Consider the following 18,700-nt stretch of genomic DNA (forward strand, 5'->3'; position numbering starts at 1 on the left):
CGTTAAGCTGAAAGAAGTCACACCTGCCAGGCCCAAGCTGTTTATCTCAATAATTTCCCCGCATAAAGCACAAACAGGGTACTATTCATTTTCCTTCCTGACATACATAAGGCTGTTAAAAGTCCGAGCGCACTGGCAGTTTACATGAAGCTAACCTTAATTGCATACTAGAGAACCATAAAAGGAAGATCAGGGCCTCATTAGCTAGGGACCAATTTTACATTTTTCTCCTCTGACCAAAGCTGTTTAAAAACACGGAGTACTATCTCATTCCAGCCAGACATAAATTTCAGGGCTGTCAGAATGCCCTTGCTGAATTCCAACTTTTCTTGAAAAGCTTGAAAATGTTCAGTGTGTCAACTTGGATTACAGAAACAAAATGTTATATCTTCCTTGGTTTCCCCCAACCCCAAATGAATGAATCTCTCTCTCTTATATAGACAGCACAGCCTCAGTGACCCAGAGTACATGATCCTGATCAATTTTGTTTTTTATGATTCAGGACTAATCAGAAATACTTTCACCCCTCCTTGTGTAAAATGTTCCTTGCCGTCCGGTTTTTTCAGGGCACCTATGTTGTGTCAGGGACTCTGACATCAGTGTGCTTTTGTGTGTCATATCTCCGCATCCACAATTGCGGCCCAAATGTCTACTACCTCCATAACCTTCTCCTGCCTAACTGCAGGGCTGAAGCTCAGTGCTCCTTCCCTGAGTTCTGCAGCATCTCTGGTAGCTCCCAAGTCAGCCCATTGGCCGCAGTCACCAGAAAGCAGCACTCTGCAATTTGGCTTCTGCTTCAGCTCGCCTTTCCTTCGGCCAGTGCCTGCTCAGATATTAGGAAAATTATCCCTCCTCTTGTACTGCTAATGCCACCATTGTCTGTGTCAGGCCCACTTCCAGCTGCTGCCAGGAGGGAGCTGGATCATATTCATAGAGTCAAGGAGTCCGTACAACTCTATATCCCATTTTGCCACTGGGCCCCCAATGCAGCTTTTCTTGTGCCCAGCATCTCATTAAATCCTCATCAGCTTCCACTCCATCATTTTTCCCCATTAGGTGCCCAACCAGGCTAATGGACCTGAATCGTGAAGGAGGTCCTCTAGCTTTGACATTTCCTTTCCCGTCTCATTCTCCCTCCTTACTTCCAGCAAGCTTCTCTTTCCTGGGTGATATGGTTTGACTGTGTCCCCATTCAAGTCTCATCTTGAATTGTAGCTTCCATAATTCCCACATGTTGTGGGAGGGACTCGGTGGGAGATCGTTGAATCACGGGGGCGGTTTCCTCCATACTGTTCTCTTGGTAGTGAATAAGTCTCACCAGATCTGATGGATTAACCCCTTTTCTTGGTACTCATCCTCTCTCTTGCCTGCTGCCAATGTAAGACGTGTCATTCACCTCCCGCCATGATTGTGAGGCCTCCCCACCATGTGAAACTGTGAGGTCATTAAACCTCTTTTTCTTTATAAATTACCCAGTCTCAGGTATGTCTTTATCAGCAGCGTGAAAACGAACTAATACACTAGGTATATATAAAATTAAAATGTAAAACTTTATATCTTCATAGCCATAAACTGAGGCTTCCATCTATATGGATGGAGTGTAACTGATGGTTAACACATAGGTAGCACATGCCAGTCACTGCTCTAAGTGTCTCTCATGTAAAAATTGGTTTAGTCTTCACATCAACCCCAGGAGGTAGATGGTATTGTTATCCTTACATATAGACAAGGAAACTGTAATAGTCAGGGTTCTCTAAGGAAAAGAACTAATCGGATAGATATATTGTATTAGTCAGGGTTCCCTAGAGGGACAAAACTAATAAATATATGAGTTTATTAAGTATTAACTTATATGATCACAAGCTCCCACAATAGGCTGTCTGAAAGCTTGAGGAGTAAGGGGAGTCAGTCCAAGTCTCAAAACTGAAGAACTAGGAGTCTGATGTCTGAGGGCAGGAAGCATCCAGTATGAAAGAAAGTTGTAGGCTGGGAGGCTAGGCCAGTCTTGCTTTTCAAATTTTTCTGCCTGCTTATATTCTAGCCTTGCTAGCAGGCTATTAGACTGTGCCCACCCAAATTACAGGTGGGTCTGCCTTTCCCAGCCCACTGATTGAAATGTTAATCTCCTTTGGCAACATCCTCACAGACAACTATCCTTCTTAAAACCAGAAAAGCACCAATCCCCAATCCAAATACTATCACATGAAGTTAACAATACTTAAATGCTGATGTGAAGTCAAAAAATCTTATGTCACATGATAAAGGAGAAAGGAAATAAAATGAAGACATTTTCTCAGTACAAGTGTATACACGCACAAACATGTTTTTAACAAAAGAAGGAGAAAATACTCATGACAATTACAGTCCTCATTTCTGCAGCTGATCACATGGTCGTAGCTGATATTGATGACTACCTTCTTCTACTACCCATTCTGTATTTCCTTTACCTTCAGTAAAGCACCTCAGCAGGTCGTGATTTTTTTTTCCTGGTGTAGACCTTCATTCCTGAAGGGTCTGGGCCATTTGTAGTCCTGCCTGGATTGCGCTGTTGTAGTTTCCCATTGACCTTAACAAGGCATGGTGACACTAAGAGTCCCTGCCCTAATGGATCTCCTGTATTCCATGCATACTCTTCCTTACCTCTGTTGTGGAGTAGTAGACTGATTTTATCTTGATAGTCTGGGTCAATCACCACAGCCAACACTGTAACTCCCTTCTTAGTCTGTTGACTTAAAGGTAGGAGGCACCCAAGGTGTCCTGGTGGCAATCTTAACTTCCAGTTTAATGGAATCATTGTTGTGTTTCCTGGTGGCAGCGTTCGTCTCTCTGGAACTAGGACCTCTAGGCCAGCAGAACTTAATGTCACAGGAACAGGAAGTAGAAGTTTTGCTAGTGGATCATCAGGGGTGATGGTGAGTGGTGCCACTTCCATTTCCACTTTGTGATTCCCGGGCCCGTGAATCCTGGCAATAGGAGAAACAGCACAATATATTGGGTGCTGATTCAGAGCATACATGGCCTTTCGGAGAACTTTGCCCCAGCCCTGCATAGTATTGTCACCAGTTGGCATTGTAATCGTGACTTCAAAAGGCCATTCCACTGTTCTGTCAATCCAGCCGTTTCAGGATGATGGGGAACATGGTAAGACCAGTGAATTCCATGAGCATGAGCCCACTGCTGCACTTCTTTAGCCATAAAGTGAGTACCTTGGTCAGAGGTAATGCTGTGTGGAATACCATAACGATGGATAAGGGATTCTGTGAGTCTATGGATAGTAGTCTTGGCAGAAGCGTTGTGTGCAGGATAGGCAAACCCATATCCGAAGTAAGTGTCTGTTCCAGTGAGGACAAACCTCTGCCTTTTACATGATGGAAGAGGTCTAATATAATCAACCTGCCACCAGGCATCTGGCTGATCAACCCAAGGAATGGTGCCATATCGAGGGCTCAGTGTTGGTCTCTGCTGCTGGCAAATTGGGCACTCAGCAGTGGCCATACCCAGGTCAGTCTTGGTGAGTGGAAGTCTATGTTGCTCACCCATGCATACCCTCTGTTCCTGCCACCATGACCACTTTGTTCATGGGCCCATTGGCCAATGACAGGGGTGGTCTGGCAATGACAAGTGTGGCTAGGAAAAGAGGCTGAGTAATGTCCACAAAGCAGGTCATACTATTTACGTGATTATTAAAATCCTCCTCTGCTGAGGTCACCCATTGGTGAGCACTCACATGGGATACAAATATCTTCACAGTTTGTGACCACTCAGAGAGGTCCCTCCACATACCATTTCCCCAAATTTCTTTGTCACCAATTTTCCAATCATGTTTCTTCAAGTCCCTGAGCCATAGCCAGCTCAGCCTTGGTGAGTAGAAGTTCAGGTTGCTGAGTGCATGCGTAACCTCCATCCCTGCCTCTATGGCCACTTTGTTCATGGGCACATTGGACAATGGCAGGAGAGGCTGGTGAAAGAGGCTGAGTGGTGTCCACAGAACAGGTCATCCTATCCACTTGATTATTAAAATCTTCCTCTGCTGAGGTCACCCATTGGTGAGCACTCACATGGGATACAAATATCTTCACAGTTTTTGACCAGTCAGAAAAGTCCATCCACATACGTCTTCCCCAAGTTTCTTTGTTGCCATTTTCCAATTATGCTTCCCCAAGTCCCTGAGCATCCAGCCAAACAATTGGCTACAGCCTATGAATCAGTATATAATTGCACATCTAGCCATTTCTCCTTCCATGCAAAGTACACAGCCAGGTGCACTGCTGGAAGTTCTGCCACTGGGAAGATTCCCCTTCACTGAAGTCCTTCAGGAATGTCCTGGAAAGGAGCCGTAGTGCCGCAGCTGTCCACTTTCTGGTGGTTCCTGCATATCATGCAGAATCATCTGTGAACCAGTCCCTAGTCTTCTCTTCCTCTGTCAACTGATCATAGGGAACGCCCCATGAGGGCTTCGGTGCAGGCTCAGGGAGAGAAGGCAGGGTGGCAGGAGTGGAGACATGGGCATTTGAGCCACTTCCTCATGTAACTTACTTGTACTTTCAGGACCTGCTCGAACCCAATCTCATATATGCCAGTTCCATTTGATGATGGAATGCTGCTGTGCATGACCCACTTTATGGCTAGATGGGTCAGAAAGCAACCAGTTCATGACAGGTAGTTCAGGTCACATGGCAACTTGATAACCAATTGTCAAATGTTCAATTTCCACTGAAGCCCAATAACAGGCCAAGAGCTGTCTCTCATAAAGAGAGTAGTTATCTGCAGAAGATGGCAGGGTCTTGCTCCAAAATCCTATAGGCTTCTGCTGTGATTCACCTATGGGGGCCTGCCAAAGGCTCCAAACAGCATCCCTATCTGCCACTGACACCTCAAGCACCACTGGATCTGCTGGGTCATGTGGCCCAAGTGGCAGAGCAGCTTGCACAGCAGCCTGAACCTGTTGCAGAGCCTTCTCCTATTCTGGAGCCCGCTCAAAACTGGCAGCCTTTTGGGTCACTTGATAAATGGGCCAGAGTAACACACCCAAATGTGGAATGTATTGCCTCCAAAATCCCAGTAGACCCACTAGGTGTTGTGTCTCTTTCTTGGTTGTAGGAGGGGCCAAATGCAGCAGCTTATCCTTCACCTTAGAAGGAATATCTCAACAGGCCCCACACCACTGGACCACTAGAAATTTTACTGAGGTAGAAGGTCCCTGAATTTTACTTGGATTTATTTTCCATCATCTGGCACACAAATGTCTCACCAATAAGTCCAGTGGTTTGCTACTTCTTGCTCACTGAATCCAGTCAGCATAATGTCATCAATGGAATGGACCAGTGTGATATCTTGTGGAAGTGAAATGCAATCAAGGTCTTTCCAAATAAGATTATGACACAAAGCCAGGGAGTTGATATACCCCTGAATTAGGACAGTAAAGGCACCTGAAGGCAAATTGCTTCTGGTAGGACTTATGGACATGAATGAAGAAATGGGCATTTGCCAAGTCAATGGCTGCATACCAGGTACTAGGAGATGAGTTAATTTGCTCAAGCAATGAAACCACATCTGGTACAGCAGCTGCAACTGGAGTCACCACTTGGTTAAACTTATAATAATCCACTGTGGTTCTCCATGATCCATCTGTCTTTTGCACAGGCCAAATGGGAGAGTTGAACAGGGATGTGGTGGGAATCACCACCCCTGCATCTTTCAAGTCCTTGGTGGTGGCACTAATCTCCACAATCCCTCCAGGGATGTGATATTGTTTTCGATTTACTGTTTTTCTAGGTAGGGGCAGCTCTGATGTCTTCCATTTGGCCTTTCCCACCATAATAGCCCTCACCCTACCAGTCAGGGAGCCAATGTGGGGGTTATGCCAACTGCTAAGTATGTCTATGCCAATTATGCATTCTGGCACTGGGGAAATGACCACAGGATGAGTCTGAGGACCCGCTGTATATCACACCTGAGCCAAAATTCCATTAATTACCTGACCTCCATAAGTCCCTTTTTTTTTTTAACTGAAGGACCACAATGACATTTTGGGTCCTCTGGAATCAATGTCAGCTCAGAGGCAGTGTCCAGTAGTCCCCAAAATGTCTGACCATTTCCCTTTCCCCAGTGCCCAGTCACCCTGGGGTCTCCTTGGGGAAGGATGGGAGAAAGATTTACCGCATAAATTGTCAGTAATGCAGTGAGGTCCTTCCTTAAGGGGACCCAGCCTCCCCTTCATTCAAGGGGTTCTGGGTCTGTAAACTGGCTCAAGTCTGGAAATTGATTGAGGGACTGCGATTCTCTATTTTTATAATTCGAATTGGTCTTTAGTTCATTCGGCCTAGAAATTTTCTGCCTGTATAAATTAAGTAGGAATGCAGTAGACTTCCTATCAATTTCACTTGTAGTAACACCATGATTAATTAGCCAATGCCAGAGCTCTACATGAGTCAGACTGTTCTGATTGCCATTTTGATTCCACTGTCCATTATGGTAGCTACACCCACCTTGCCTTTGACAGTTGAGTGCCACCACTTGGTTCCTGCCACCTCGGGATCTAATTATTCCCATTGTATTTAAATTTTGTAGTTGAGTAACTGCCGTTTGCAGTGTTAGATCTGACATACAGAGAAGAGTAATTACAGGGCTCTTCAAAGGTGCAGGTGCTGCCCTCAGCAATCTATTTCACAAGGCATTGGTCAAGGGGATATCTTCTGGACTCTCCCAGCTGGGATGAGTAGGTCTGAAGCGACTTATCCACTCCACCATCCCAGTCTCCCTAAGTCTTTGGATCCCTTCCTCTACATTAAACCAAGAAAGATCAGGCATTTCCAGCTTGCTCACAGTAGGCCATCTTTTAATCTGCATTTCAGCTAACTAAGCAAATAAATGATTAGAACCTTTTTAAACCCCCTGAGCTACAACATTAAATGCAGAGTCCCTACTTAATGGGCCCAAATCAACAAATTCAGCCTGATCCAACTCTATGTTCCTTCCATCATTATCCCACACCCTTAGTATCCATTCCCACACTTGTTCTCCAAATTTCTGTGTGTACAAATTAGAAAACTCAAGCAGTTCTTTTTGAATGTAGGGCACCTCCTCATGGGTCACACACTCATCCTCACCTCTAGGGGTCTGCCGTGACTTTAGCCTAATTATAGGTCTAGAAGCAAACAGGGATGTTGGGGGTGGCTCCTGAGGAGAATCAACTATATCTTGCCTGGCAACTGCCTCAGGGGAGGCCATCATTGTTGCCTCAGGCAGCTCAGGGTTTATCTCCTAGGACAACGGTGGAAAGGCTAATGGCAGCACAGTTCCGGGAGGGGATGTTGCCACTGCTGGGGATGGGGAAGCTGTTTCTTCTGGCAAAAAAGGTTCATCACAGTTAACAAACTCATGTCCTCAGCGTCATCAGGATCCTTCCACACATCCCCATTCCATGTTGTAGGGTCTCATTCTTTTCCAATCAATGCCCTCACTTTAACAGTAGACACCTGATGAGGCTGCGCATGCACCTTTCATTGCAGGTCAGTCACTCCCGTGATAAGAGCTTGTTGTTTGTTTTTCCACAATTTCAGCTCTTTCTCTACAGGAGATAAGATGCTGACTCAGGGCAATCTTAGCGTATTTGAGGCTCCGTATCTGCTTCTGAAGCCAGTAGATGGAATCCTGAGTTCATCATTTTCTTTCATCACTTTGTCCACTGAACTTAGGAGCAACCAATCAGCTTCATTATGTTCCTTGGTTCTCCACATATGGTCAAAGGTATTATGTATAGGGTCACTAAGCTCCTTGCCTGTCACAAGTGATGAATCAGAAGTGTCAAATGCATTTATTTTGCATAACTCTCTAAACAGTTCATGCCAAGGACTATCAGTGTTCTCCGTACTATTAGAAGTAGAGTCCTTAGCATTTTGGTTCTAATCATTTTAAGCAGCCAACTCCAGAAACCCCAAAACCAATGAAAGAACTCCATCCTTAATATTCTGTTCCTCTAGAACCATTCCTGGTACCAAAATGTGTTTCAATCAGCTTTTCCTAGGGGGACAGAACTTATAGGATAGATAGATAGATATAAAGGGGAGTTTATTAAGTACTAACTTACACAATCACAAAGTCCCACAATAGTCTGTCTGCAAGCTTGAGGAGCAAGGAGAGCCAGTCCGAGTCTCAAAACTGAAGAACTTAGAGTTCAGTGTTTGAGGGCAGGAAGCATCCAGCATGGGCGAAAGAAGCAGGCTGGGAGCCTAGGCCAGTCTCGCCTTTTCACATTTTTCTGCCTGCTTTATATTCCCTGGCGCTGATTAGATGGGGCCCACCTGATTAAGGGTGAGTCTGCCTTTCCCAGCCCACTGACTCAAATGTTAGTTTCCTTTGGCAACACCCTCACAGACACACCCAAGATCAATACTTTGTATCCTGCAATCCAATCAAGTTGACACTCAGTATTAACCATCACACACACACACACACACACACACACACACGGGTGTTTATTAAGTAGTATTAACTTACACCATCATAAGATCCCACAATAGGCCATCTGCAAGCTAAGGAGCAAGGAAGCCAGTCTGAGTCCCAAAGCTGAAGAATTCGGGAGTCCAATGTTCAAGGGCAGGAAGCATTCAGCATGGGAGAAAAATGTAGGCTGGGAGGCTAAGCCAGCCTAGTCTTTTCACATTCTTCTGCCTGCTTTTTATTCTGGCTGTGCTGGCAGCTGATTAGATTGTGCCTACCCAGATTAAGGGTGGGTCTACCATCCCAGCCTATCCACTCAAATGTTAATCTCCTTTGGCAACACCCTCACAGACACACCCAGGATCAATACTTTGCATCATTCAATCAAGTTGACATTCAGTATGAACCTAAGGTAGAAACATGTAAATCATTCAGCGTGGATGTGGTAATGTCACGTTTGTGCTGATAAACATCGTGCTATATGACTGACTATCCACACCATGTTATTTACTGACTCTCAGATAATGGGGTGTCTATAGGGGGTGGGACAGGTATTAACTACACTAATAAATCACAGCCAGCAAATTCCAGATCGTACTGAAGTTCTTTGAGAGAGGGAATACTGTTGCCATTTTATTGATGAAATGACTGAAGCACAGGAAGGTTAAAAACCTCAAAGTCAATGAGCTGAATTTGAAGCATCCAGGGTTCAGCCAGGCACACCTTACTGCAGAGACAGAGCTCATGGAATTGCACTCACCAACTTCCTTTCTAAGGCAGATCATTCTGTGTTCCTCCTTTAACAACTGTATGACACATAATGCAGCCAAGTTCTTCATGGAGAAGCTAAGATTAAGCAGATTTCTGGGGATGGAAGGAGGGACACTAGACCTGGAGCAGAAGGACTGACTCAGGGGCCTCAATGACATGGCTTCCTTGCTATGTGACCTTGGACAAGCGGCTTCAGTTCTCTGGTTTTAATTTATCAAATGGACATTTGTTCATTTGCCCAAACAAAAGAAAGAGAGAAGGAAAGAGAGAGGGAGCGAAAGAGAGAGAGAGAGAAGGAAAGAGAGAATTGTATAGCATGAAGAAAGTAGATTCTGAAGTCTGATTTTGTGAGCTCAAATCCTGGGACTTGGGAGAAGAGATCTATGACCCCAGTAGGTCACCAAACATCTCTCAGCCTCAGTTTCTCCATTTGTGAAGGAAGGATGATATCAGGGTCCACCTCAAAGCTTTACAATGAAGAGTAATAATAAAATAGTACACGTCAAGCCCTCAGTTTCCAGAGTTTGGCATGGAGTCAGCAGTGTACAAAGGACAGCTATTTTTATTAACTCAACCTCCATCCCCTGGGGCCCAGTACGTGTTAGGCACTGCATATAGAACATTTACCAAGACAAATGAGGACAAAACCCTGTCTTACTGGCCCCCTACCTCTCAGGAGAGCTGAGAAAAACAGCAGACATAATATTTTGTGCAGTGTGGAGCTGGATGTTTTTGCTGTTTTGCAGGACTGTGGGTCAAATGCAGATGTGGAATGGAACAGGATAGAAAGTATATTTAGAAGGAGCACTGGACTGTGAGTAAAGAAGCTTGGATTCTATTCTTAGTTCGACCAGTAAGAAATCATGTGACCTTGGGCAAGTCACGTCTTTCCCAACACTGTAACTCCTCGCCTCTAAAATGATGGGGTTGTACAAGAAGCATTTTAAGAATCTCTCTCAACTGTGTCCCTCTCTGATTCTGTGTTGTAGCTTTAGCTAGAGTCTTTGAAATCCTGCAAGTTATTTTGGGTAAATTATTTTTATTTCTTTTTGATCCAGGGTCTTGCTCTGTTGTCCGGGTTGGTCTCAAACTCCTGGCCTCGAAAGATCCTCCTGCTTCAGCCTCTGGAAATGCTAGAATTATAGGCCTGAACCACCACACAAGGCTTGTTTGGGATAAATCCCTAATGGAAACTTTTTTTTAAAGGATTGAGATTTGCCTTTTCTCCTCCATGTAGAGGATTGCACTCAAGATCAGTGATCGAGGGTTTCTGACTGGTAGGTTGGAGCTGGTAGAGATTTTGCTCTGTGTTTGTTGGTACCAGTGAATATACAAATGGGACCTAACCCCAGGAGAAGGGGACTTTCTTTGTTGAGGATTTTCTTTGTTGAGAAACATGCTCATTCATCCTTTTTGTTATTCTCATTCTCGTCTTCTAAAAACTAGCAAGGCCTCATCAGCCTGAGGGTCCCCTGAGTTTTAGAAGCTTGCCCTGGTGCTCACTGTCCTCCTCAGAGAAGCTGCCAATGGGCCCCAGAACTCCTAGTAAGTTTGCTTCATCACATTCATAGCCTCAAATTGCTACTTGGTCACCCTCTGGCCTTCTGGCCCTCAACTAACTCTTCACTGGCTGATCAGACCTCAGGTAGGGGTGTTGATATCTGGCTTAGGAAACATCCAGGCCACAGGAGTGTTTCAGGATCCCTGGGAATGCTCCTTTGTCTCCTTTTCCCCTTCTCATTCTCTTGTTTTCTGCTGTCTCATCTGTGTGTGTCAGTCTCCCTTCTCTACCCCTTTTATCGTCAGATTGTTTGGTGTCACATCCTGAAGGGCAGAACAATGGTATGGTGCATCTCTCTCTTAAAAGGATCTGAACTATGAGGTATCTTCTTTCCTGTTGATGTGGTTTGGCTGTGTGTCCCAACGCAAATCTCATCTCAAATTAGAATCCCCACGTATTGAGGGAGGGACCTGTCATCCCCACATGTGGAGGGACGGAGGTGATTGGATCATGGGGGAGGTTCCCCTCATGCTCTTCTCATGATAGTGAGTTCTCACAAGATGTAATGGTTTTATAAATGGCAGTTTCCCATGCCTTCCTTTCTGTCTTTCCTACTGCCTTGTGATAAAGGTGTCTACTTCCCACTCAGCCATGACTGTAAGTTTCCTGAGGCCTCCCCAGCCACGTGGAACTGTGAGTCAATTAAAGCTCTTTCCTTTATAAATTTCCCAGTCTAGGGTATTTCTTTATAGCAGTGCAAAAATTGACTAATATATCATTGTATTCTATGTTTTTTTCTTTTTCTAAAAAATCTACAAATTGTAAGGAACACAGGCTTTGGAAGCACAGACCTTGGTTCTGAATTCTGAGAGCTGTGTGCTGTGTGACCCAGGTGAAGTACTCAACTTCTCTGAACCTTAGTTTCCTCAGCTCAAACATGACATCATATACATTCACACTGGGGTGATTGCCTTCTAACTTTCCCCTCCATACCACTATCCCAGGGCAGGTGGGTGGAGCTTTAAAAAATAAAGCAAATCTTGCCAAATCGTGTCACAGTTCTACTCAATATCCAACTGTGGCTTCCCGAAGCATTCAAAATAAATTCCAAACTCCTTTCCAGGGTCCATGAAGCCCTGCATGACCTCACCTTGCATCATGCTCCCCTCACTCACTAGGCTCCCCAGGATCCCTGCTGCCCCAGGGCCCTTGGGTGTGCTGTTCCTTCTGCTCAGAAGAACGTCCCTCATACTCTTCGTTTGGCAGATCCTGCAGACTCTCAAGCCTCAGCTTAAATGTCACCTCTTCAAATAGACCTCCCTTGACCCCCTTCCCAATCAAATTTGGTGACTCTGCTTATATTTTTCCATTTAAAAAATGGATTAATTAATATTTACTTTTGAAAATTGTGGTAAAATATACATCACAAAATTTACCATCTTAACCATTTTTTAATGTACAGTTCAGTGGCTTTAACTACATTCCCCTTATTGTGCAACCATCACCACTATCCATCTGGAGAACTTTTCATTGTTTAAAACCGAAACTCTGTGCTGATTAAACAATAACACCTCATTGCTCACTCGCTCTCCAGCTCTGGGTAACTACCATTCCACTTTCTGCCTCTGAGAATTTCACTACTCGATTCCTTATTGATATGGTTTGGCTGTGACCCCACCCAAATCTCATCTTGAATTGTAATCCCCATAATCCCCATGTTTCGAGGGAGGGACTCTGCAGGAGGTGATTGGATCATGCATTATATCATTAACACATTTTCATAGCATTTTGAGGAGTTTTGCAAGAGAGTCAAACAGTCATCCTCCCTTCCCACCTTCAAAGCTAGGGGAGAGTTTGAAATGCATATAATGTTGAAGGAGTAACTAGGGAAGGTGGAACCTCAAAACTGATGCTGACTAATCCCTTCATGCCTTAATAGCATGTGGGCCATGCAGTGTTATTAAACCTTCCCTCTCTCCTCTTTTCCCTGGGAGAAGTGATCCCCATCTTCCCATCTTTCCTCAGAGGACCTATTTAAGGAAAAAGACCATGGGGCCTATAGGTTATGAGTTCTTTGACCTTCCCCTGAATAACTTAGATGGATTCCAGTTGCAGAGAGATCAAAATATCCCTAGGATTAGCTAAGCCCATTACCTGGTACTTTCCACACCTGGCAAAGATTCTGCCTTGGAAACTATTGACATGAGTCCTTCGGGGAAGAACCTTCTGGGAATTTAGCAATACACATAGCAGAACCTGCAGAACCCCTAAGTCCAGGCTGTGACAAGATTGGGGTGTTGTCTGGTGAAAAGGAAGAGCTCCCTAAACTTGAATTTGAACTTGACTGGAGCTTGGTTTGCCTTACTGATACAGTTTTGGGGAAGACCTGGTGTGTATGTGACATTCAGAATAAAATTCTTCAGTTGATCAATATCTATTAATGGCTAAAATATTTGTTGTTAGCTTTTGTTTGGGGTTAGTGAAAACTTCTAAATGCAAAACCTTATTATTTAACTAAAAGTTACTTGTAATATTAGGGGTACTCATAGGGGTATTCACATGTCAAAATCAGTTCCATTGTGTATGGGTAAAAAAAAAATTGGTTTTGCATTAAAAAATTGTAGTACATTTTCCCAATTACATAGTTTATGTATGTTCATTATAAACAAAAATAAAATATCAAAATTATCTATAAGCCCACCAATCTAATGTTTGCCAACATTTTAGTGTCTATCTTTTAGGCATTTTATGTGTATTTATAAATTTTAAAGAAAAATGTGGCCGGGCGTGGTGGCTCACACCTGTAATCCCAGCACTTTGGGAGGCCGAGGTGGGCAGATCACAAATTCAGGAGTTTGAGACCAGCCTGACCAATACAGTGAAACCCTGTCTCTACTAAAAATGCAAAAATTAGCTAGACATGGTGGTGCACACCTGTAGTCCCAGCTACTCGGGAAGCTGAGGAAGGAGAATCGCTTGAACCTGGGAGGCAGAGGTTGTGGTGAGCCGAGATTGTGCCACTGCACTCCAGCCTGGGTAACAGAGCGAGACTCTACCTCAAAAAGAAAAAAAAAAGAAAAAAAAGAAAAGAAAAATGCAAGCATACTATCGCCACAATTTTATCAATTGCCCCCCACTTTGCTTATCATACTTCATACATTGTTGGTGCCAAATAAGTATTTCTTGATTGCTGAAATGAATGTTCTTCAATAATGTAATCTGTAATAGCCCCATAGGATTTGATTTTTACGATGTAAGATGATTTAGACCATCCTCTATTGTTGGATATTTAGGATATTTGTATTATAAATTACTTTGCAATTAACACTCATAGATATATCTTTGGATACACTCAGTTACATTCTTAGTACAAATTCTTAAAAGTGGAATTCCTGGGATAAAGAATGTGCACTTTCCTAAGACCCTATTTCCTCTTTTGCTAACGTCCATCCGGGTGCCATAATAGTAACTAATAGTGATATTCTATAATATAAATGAATTATTAGTAAACAGAAGCAGGAAAGCAGGCTGATACAGTTAAAGGCAGGCTCAATCCAATCTTTAATCATGGTATTGATTGATTGGTTGCTGGTTTTGGTCACTATGTGTATTTCTGTGTGTATATGTGTGTGTATATACGTGCGTGTGTGTAGCATGCAGGCATGTGTATGCCTATGTATATGCTTGTGAGTATACATACTTCCTGCTAATTCTCTCATGGAGGCAAACAAAAGCTAGCAGTCCCTGCTTCTAAGTCAGTTCCTTTCTTAGTCTCAGTCTATCATTTTGTCCTTATTTGCCTGGCTGACTTGCAGAACCTTAACCCATACTCTGGCTTCTGACACCTGTTTTTTTCCCCTCACCACGGAATCTGAATTTCCAGTGATGGTCAGTGGAATTATCAAGCCTTGAGAATCCCTGGAGTTGAGGTCCCTCTCAGCTGGAGGTGAGGCTTGCTCTCTGCCGGCCTTGGCTCTCATAGGACGTGTCCCATTGGGCTTCCTTCCTGGCCACTCTTCCCACCCTGCTTCCACTAAGGGGAATTCAGACTACTGGGGACCACTGGAAAGTGACGAATCTGGGGTGAGGCCACCTCTGTCAGTACACAACCAAAAGGGAAATTTCCCTCTTTCCCATGAAGGTTTTCAAATGCTTTCCCGAAGTCACTTTTTGTCCTTTCTGCCTCCTTCCATTTCTTTTTCTTTGTTCTCCCTCTTCTTCCTCTTCCTGCTGAAGCATTTTCCAAAGAAGAAAATGAAGAATTATATGATTGGAAAAAAGGTCAAATCTAATGCCGAAAAGCAAGGATAAAATAACAACGTGAAGCAAAAAGCCTCCAGACCTCTTATAACATCTGTTTTTTGCGCCTGCTTGTAGCTTAAGCCCAAATCATGATCTTCAGCGGCTGTCAGAGTCAGCAACTGGAATAATGAGATACACATAGGCCCTTCGAAGAAAGCTGAAATCTAAGTGGCAGCCTCAGCCATAATTTCTCATGAAAAGGCAGAGACAAAGACAGGTTATTTATTTGATTTGTAATCATAAAAGGCCTCTGTAGCTTAGCTGATTCGGAGCCCAGAGATAAACCTGGCTTTCGTGTAAGATGACTGTGAAAACACGCAAGGAAAACCGTTCTCCTCTAACCTGGAGGCTGACGGGAAGGGTCTTTATCAAAATGTTATTTTTCTTCAAAAGGCATTCATCATTTTCAACAAGGCTTCATCCTGCTGCTATAAAGCAAAGTCTCGCCTGAGGCAGGTTAAACGAGCAGCATTCAGGAAAAGAAAGAATCCTTCTGACTCGCACCAAGGAGCTGTCACTATGATTAATTAGCTCGGACAGTCCCAGGTGGGTAATAAGGACCAACGCATTCTTGCCTACTGTTTGTGCTTAGTCAATGACATGGGCTTGGGCACGGGTCCCTGGCCTGTCATCCTCATTCGTGGAAATTGCTGCCCTTACTCCTATCTTCAGGAAGTCAAGTGGCAGGTTTTGGTTTAAAACTTGGAAAGGCAGGAATCCAGGCTAGCTCTCTGCCTACTTTGCTCTGTAACCATGAACAAGTTTCTTGGTATGCCTTCAACCTCAGTTTTCTTGAATTTGACATGGCTTTTAAAGCCCCTCCTGGCCGGGTGCAGTGGCTCACACCTGGAATCCCAGCACTTTGGGAGGCCGAAGTGGGTGGATCACCTGAGGTCAGGAGTTCGAGACTAGCCTGGCCAACATGGGGAAACCCCGCCTCTACTAAAACTATAAAAAAAAAAAAAAAAAAGAAAATTAGCCGGGTGTGGTGGCGGGTGCCTATAATCCCAGCTACTCGGGAGGTTGAGGCAGGAGAATCGCTTGAACCCAGGAGGTGGAGGTTGCAGTGGGCCGAGACCACACCATTGCACTCCAGCCTGGGCAACAAGAGGAAAACTGTCATATATATATACACACAAACATATAGCCTCACCTTATTGGACTGCTGTCCACATCTCCAACTTCTTCTGTTGCCCTCTCCCTCCACAGCACACTCCATGCTAGCCTTATAGAGCTCCTTTCAGCTCTTTTAACTTTCCTTCCTTCCCGTTGCCTCTAGCTGTTACCCAGAGACCTTCCCTGCGATACGCCAGAATATGATTTTCTCTCCTCTTTGATTGGTTAATTCCTGTATATCCTTCAAGCCTAATTTAAGTAGTTGCTGGAGTTTTGATAACCATTGAATGAGAAATAGGAAATGACAAAAGGTCACTATACATTAGCAATGTCTTTAAATTATTAGTTATTTTATTAATCACCATCAACATACATTTGAAAATATTCACACATGTGAATCGTGGAATACTCCATCAGAGATGAAAATCATGTATGTTTTAATGTTTTTTTTTTTCAGTGAGAGAGGTGTCATAATACTGCTTTTGGAATTATCGAAGGCAGTAATTCCTGCACACTTGAAAGTCTTGGTGGGTCTTCCTCTGGTGGGTGATTATCCCCTGATAACCCCTCCCTTAGTACTCTGCATTTCCCTACAGTGGTGCTTGTCACTGGTATTACAGTAGCTGAACTTATGGCTTCTCCAGCTGGACTCAGAGCTTCTCAAACTCAGGAAAGTGACCTCCTTCTTGTCACTGTAGGTGCAGCACCTAAGCATGGTGCCCAGCACGTGGGAGAGGCCCAAAAAGTAATAAGATATAAAAGAAATATGGAGAATCCTATTAGATAAATAACACATAGTTTTTTAGTATAAATACTCTATCTTAATATCCTAAAGTCTGAATTACTTTCTGCCACTCCTGTCCCCCAACACATGCAGGATGGTCGCTGGACTTTTGATACCCACTTATTGAGAAATAAGAAATGATGAAAGGTCATAATATATTAGCAACGCCTTTAAATTAATTTGTATTTTATTAGTTCCCATGATACTAACAGATATTTAAAAATATTCATACATTTAAGTAGTGGAATACTCCATTGGAGATTAAAATTCTGTGTGTTTTTAAGATTTTTTTCATTGAGGGGATGTCATAATATTGCTTTTGAAATCATCGAAGGCAGTACTTCTGTCATACCATTCTCCCCAGTTATTCCTGCTGGAGTGGATGTGGGACTCTTACAATCACTTGGAAAGTTTCTCTTGGATCAACACATTTTTGGGGGTCACCACTATTACTATTAGTACTAGTGGTAGTATTGTGATTACTATTCACTTAGAAGATGGTATATAGCCCCACAATTTGAAGAAAAAGGTGTAATTAGATTCTTTGTGTTTTGAAGGTATAAACACATTTGGGAAAATTTCAGCCATTATTTCTGTTTTTAACCTTTTTTATTTTTAATTTTTATGATTACATAATAGTTGTACCTATTTATGGGGTACATGTGATATTTTGATACAAGCATACAATATGTAATTATCAAATCAGAGTAATTGGGCTATCCACCACCTCAAACATTTATCATTTCTTTGAGTTAGGAGCATTCGAAAAATCCATTCCTCTAGTTTTTTGAAATGTACAATAAATTATTGTTAACTAGAGTCATCCTATTGTGATACCAAACACTTGATCTTATTCCTACTATCTAACCCCTGGTACCCATTAACCAACGCTTCTTTATCGTCCTCCACTACCCTTCATAGACTTTGGTAACCATCTGTACTCTCTACCTCCATGAAATAAAATATTTTAGCTTCCACATATGAATGAGAAGAGGTGACATTGGTCTTTCTGTGCTGAGTTTATTTCGCTTAACATAATGTCCTCCTATTCCATTCATATTGTTGCAAATGACAGAATTTTGTTGTTTTTTATGGCTGAATAATATTTCATTGCGTACATGTGCCATATTTTCTTTATACATTCATGTGTTGGTGGACACTTAGGTTGATGCCATATCTTGGCTACTGTGAATAGTGCAGCAATAAACATGGGAGTGCAGATATTTCTTCGATATACTGATTTCATTTCTGTTGGATACATACCCAGCAGTGAATTGCTGGATCATACGGTAGTTCTATATTTACTTTTCTAAAGAATCTCCATACTGTTTTCCATAGAGGCTGTACTAATATACCTTCCCGCCAATAGTGTACAAGCTATTCCCCTTTCTCCACATCCTCGCCAGCATTCATTATTTTTTGTCTATTTGATAAAAGCCATTTTAACTGGGGTGAGATGATATCTTATTATGGTTTTGACTTACATTTCTCTGATGATTAGTGATGTTGAGCATTTTTCCATATATCTGTTGGCTACTTGAATGTCTTCCTTTTAGAAATGTCTATTCAGCTCTTTCATCCATTTTTAATTGGATTATTTGCTTTTTTGCTACTGAATTGTTTGAGTTCTTCATACATTCTGGTTATGGATCCCTTGTCAGCTGAAGAGTTTGCAAGTATTTTCTCCCATTGTTTATGCTGTCTCTTCATTTTGTTAGTTGTTTCCTTTGCTGTGCAGAAGCTTTTTAACTTGATGTGATCTCATTTGCCCATTTTTGCTTTGG

General features: G+C 43.0%; 1 pseudogene; it reads right to left on the bottom strand.

Annotated features, from left to right (window-relative positions):
* Nucleotides 1-2,358: 2,358 nt before the first annotated feature.
* LOC126931661 (uncharacterized) lies at nt 2,359-16,235 on the bottom strand (annotated as a pseudogene).
* Between the last annotated feature and the right edge of the window lie 2,465 nt (nt 16,236-18,700).

Source organism: Macaca thibetana, chromosome 11, assembly GCF_024542745.1.
Source record: "Macaca thibetana thibetana isolate TM-01 chromosome 11, ASM2454274v1, whole genome shotgun sequence".
Lineage (NCBI taxonomy): Eukaryota > Metazoa > Chordata > Mammalia > Primates > Cercopithecidae > Macaca > Macaca thibetana.